This window comes from Gossypium hirsutum, chromosome D05 (assembly GCF_007990345.1).
Source record: "Gossypium hirsutum isolate 1008001.06 chromosome D05, Gossypium_hirsutum_v2.1, whole genome shotgun sequence".
In the NCBI taxonomy this organism is placed as follows: Eukaryota; Viridiplantae; Streptophyta; class Magnoliopsida; order Malvales; family Malvaceae; genus Gossypium; species Gossypium hirsutum.
Window position 1 is genome coordinate 18,530,680 of NC_053441.1, and position 4,845 is coordinate 18,535,524.

The 4,845-nt window shown below is 37.8% G+C and overlaps 1 pseudogene; it reads right to left on the reverse strand.

The window, feature by feature from the left end:
* Window positions 1-220: 220 nt before the first annotated feature.
* LOC121217106 (polyadenylate-binding protein 2-like) lies at window positions 221-4,271 on the reverse strand (annotated as a pseudogene).
* Window positions 4,272-4,845: the final 574 nt, after the last annotated feature.

Here is a 4,845-nt window from a genome sequence, read left to right on the forward strand (position 1 = left end):
TGAAAGCATGTCAACGATGTATTCAGAACCAAAATTAATTTATATAAAAGAGAGGTTCAATGAAATTAAACGAACTTACAAGAAGTATAAAAAACACTATAAAACCAAAAGCGTAGCATAATATAAAAAGTTCAAAAGTTCAATCCTAATAGACTAATATAGGCCAATGTGATAAAAGGTGCCAGGTTACCCATTTGCCCAATTCCAGTCTTTTTTGCACTCAGGACACAAGGTTATCATTCAGGGATAGTGAAGCCATCGGTCTGCTGGATTGTTGGCCTGTTGCTGAGCAGCAACACTCCTCAATACCTCCATGGCCTCGGCTACTTTTGCCTTCAAGCTTCTGGTGACTCAAGGAGATGCAAACCTCAGTTTGGTCCATTTCCAGAAGCATCCCTGTAACCTTGGCTGCAGAATCACGCTCCAACCGTTCCACAAGGGGGTATAAGCTTTCACCAAGCATCTGCTCACAAGAAGCAATAAAAATATTAAGACCTCGAAGATAAATACTCCCCCCCCCCGGCTCAATAAATAAATAAATAAATAAAAGCCACCAACTGCGAAAGAAAGAAATAAATGGGACTTACCGTCCTTTGCTGTTCAGGCGTTGCATTTGCGAGAGCTGTAGCCAATGCTGGTACTGGCATAGGTTGCCCAACACCAGCATCGCGCATTGGCATGCCACCCATGTCATATGGAACAGAAAGCATGCCACCGGGAACATTTGACATTGGACCCTCAGGCATCATACGACCAGGTGGGTAACGATAGACACGTCCCCTGGGCAGCATCTGAAACAAGCAGGATGAATAGTACAAACAACTTCAGCCAAAGAATAAGCATAAACCGCAGGTTCATAACATATGCATAAAGCTTACTTGCTGTTGTATCAATGGCACTGGTTGCTGAGTCTGTTGCACTGGACCAGCTCCTCGTCGTCCCCCTGGTCGCTGGCCCTGCTGACCTTGCTGTACCATAGGAACAAAGAAATTTGGCACAGGGGGTCCACCAGGCCTCATTTCAGGAACCAGTTGTTGTTGATAACCAAAACCAGCCTAGATATATGGCATAAGGAAACAAGCATATTCATATTTCAACTGTCCTCACAAATCAAATCACTCAACATCCAAATGGCAAGAATGCCACCTTATGAAGGAGGCCAAAAAGTGAAAACATGAAATCAAGCATATCAACTTAAGAGAATAGAAAAAGTGAAGATATATTACTTGCGGAGGAATGATAGCTGGAGGTCCTTGCCCATATAAAAACTGTTGGCCAAGACCTGGAGCACCAGAAGGATACATTGGAATTCGAGGAGAGACAGAAGAAATAGCAAGTGGCCTCATCTGAGAAACTGAGCCTAAATAACATGAAACTCAATTGTGAGACGACTAAAAGAAAAACAAACTGATTCATAGAACTATCAAACTATGTTACTCAAACTCTCAAGTGCTGAGTGTTGGACACAGGTCGATACCCATGTCCATATGGGTTGGACAAGGATACTTTCAAGAAAAATAAAAAGACAAAGCAAATAGCTTTCAGAAATACTTAATCTCAGATAACAGAAACATTAGCTCAAGAATTTCAGAAATTTATAACACATTTCCTTTTATTAAATTATAAAACAAGACTACAGTAAAAGCCAAATGATACTATGAAGAAATAAAAATTGTGCTACCAAAAAAAAACTGGATGGGCAAGAGATGGACGAGGAATCATCCTTAAAGGTATTACCTGTAGCCTTGCTCTTCTCTCTTCTTTCCTCTGCGCAAGCGCCACATAAAGCGGTTTGCTAACAACCATTTTACCATTCATCTCAGCAAGCTGTAGATGCAATACAAATGTACCTATTAGATTATGACCTCATATTTTAGATGACCACCCAAAGGATAAACAAATTCAAACTTACAGCACGAGATGCTTCTTCAGGGGTTGAGAAGGCCACAAACCCAGAGCCCTTACTAATTCCACTAGGATCACGCATAACCTGCAAAGTTGTGAAGGGAAAAAGGAAAATAACTTTAATATAAAAGAAACAAGAAAACAGTAGCTAGCATCAACGATTAACCAACCAAGAATCATTTTACAACCTTGCATGAAGTAATGGTACCAAACTCAGAAAAAAGTTCCTTCAACGCTTCATCACCAATACCATCATCTAAGTTTTTAATGTATAAATTCAAACCCTGTAACTTATCAGCAGCTTCCTTCAAAGTCTGCTCATATTGGGCTTTTCGTTCATGCTCTCTTTCAGACTTTTTAAGGGCTTTTCCAACATACCACTCTTTTTCGTCCAACTTCTTTCCATTAAGAGCTTCAACAGCTTTAGCAGCAGCATCAGCATCTTCAAAGTTGACAAATCCAAAACCCTTTGACTTCCCATCTGCATCCCTCATAACTACAGCACTAGTAATTTCACCATACTCGCCAAAGATTGTTTTTAAGTCTTCATCTGTCGTAGACTCGGAAAGATTTTTCACATAAACATTATTAAATTTAGTCTTATCTAGAGCACTGTCTCTTTCCTGCTTACGAAGGAAAGGTCCAACATAGACCTGCTTGTCATTAATCAACATGCCATTTAATTTATCAATAGCATTTTGAGCAGATTCTTCATTGTCAAATTGTACAAAACCATAGCCTTTAGACTGGCCAAAACCATCAGTAGCAATCTTGCACGAAAGAATGTTGCCAAATGAAGAAAATGTATCATGTAATGCTTTGTGGTCGATAGACTTGTCCAAGTTCTGCAGTCGAAATAAAAATCAAAGGATTAGGTAAACATTGGAAGCCAACTATATCACAAGGAGAAACCATGCATGCATGTGAATGGTCACAACAAATAGAAAGATGAAGTCTGAGAAAGGATACTTGGCAAATATATTTTCATGAATACTGAGCATGGCTGCACAGATTTGAACAGGTAAGAGAAGGACTATTTGAATTTTGAGATTTCAGGAAAAAATAATAGCAGTGAGCGGAAGAAAAGGGGAAAAACAAATTCAGAAAGACTAAAAACAGATTAATACCTTGATAAATATGTTTGCAGCGCCACTCTTACGAAGACTAGGATCTCGCTGAGAATACATGATGCGAATAGGCTTGTTATTCAGTGGAGTGAAATTAAGTAGATCCAATGCCCTAGCCGCTGTAGACAGGAAGAACAAAAGCGCACTGGTAATTAATTGAATAATTCAAAAGAATGAAATTATAATTATCTAAAACAACAACTTGTCCTTTCAAAAGAAAAACCTGGACTTGAAAGAAATGAATCATAAAAAGTTAATTTCTAGCATACAAGTTTGATCCACTCTTGGGGAGTTGCAAACATGCATTCTATATCTAAAGACTACATACATTATGAGAAGTTCCAAAGCAAAACTAACAATTAACCATATTTACATTTCCAATAAGCATTAACAATTAACCATCAGCAAGAAATACCTAGATACTATAATACACTTAAACTTTGCAATCAAATTAGATTACAAAGTAATTACCAATAATGTTATACAATTATAGTAATTGCAATAATATCTTTTCCAATAAAAACTCACAGTCGAGATGACTATCAAACATCTTTCAATTGTTGATTATTTAATAAAGAGCAAGTTTTTAAAGTTAAGTAGAAGTCTAACCATCACGAGGATTGTTATAGTTGACATAGCCGTAGCCGAGAGAGCGACCGGTAGCCAAGTCCCGACAAACTCTTACTGAGGCGACCTGAGCCACCTGGCTAAACGTTTGGAAGAGTTGCTCATCGGTAACGGAAGCATCAAGATCCCCAACATAGAGTGAAGTCAGCATAAACTGCGGTCCCCCAGGTCCGGGAGCAACGCCGTTTGGCCCGGAAACTGGCGCCTGGTACTGAACATGAATTTGCGCCATTAAAAGAACCCTAATCCAACTCTTTTAGATCCTTGTTTTTTATTTTTCAGTTTTTAAAAAAGTTTTTATTTCCCTATCCACTTGTTATTCAATCAAAACTGTAGAGAAAAGAAATAACACAGATTGATTGTCGAACTAAATAAAAAAAAAAGGAGATTTTTTTTTGTGTGTGTTTGGGTAAAAGAGGAAAGGAAGGCATCAAATAAGGATAAAATCGTCAGAGATCAGGGGTTGAACGGAACGATAGATGACGACGACGAAGAAGAGACGAGGAATTTATGAAAAATTTTAGGATTTCTTTTATAAGTAACAAAAAGGGTAGGGCAGAACGAACTGCACCGCACCAGTAAAGAAGCAACCGTGTCGCTTTTATAGGTAGGAAGGTTTTGAAGAAACCCTACCACGATTCAGGATGGTAATCTCTACTGTCAGATGTTTTTATGCTAAAAAACCTAACTGTCTGATGCTGGTGGCAAAATCAGGTCTTTGCGTGATAATTGGGCAGTTAGATGACACTTGGCAGTGTCAGTAGTCAAAGGTTGCATCAAGTTTCTCTTCTTTCTTTCCCTAGGGGAATATATCTTTTTACGTCATCAATGAATTAAATTTCTTTACCTGTAATTTTAGTTTTAATCTTACACCGCTGGATTTTATTCCATTATTTCCTTCTTGTGGATTGTATCGGTCTAGTTCTCAGTATCCTATGTTTAGCTTAGCACCCATCTTCCTAACTTACGCTCTACCTTTCTTACCAATTTGTTGTTAGTAGTGTAAATTAAACATTGATGTTGTTAAGTTAGTGGAGTTAGAATTTAAAAATACGTAATCAATTTGGTAATTATTAAATCGAGTTTGAGTTATTGGTCAAATCGAATTCAAATTTAATAACATTCGATTCAATTAGCCACAATTTTTACTGAACATTTTACTTTGATATATATATTAATCATTTTA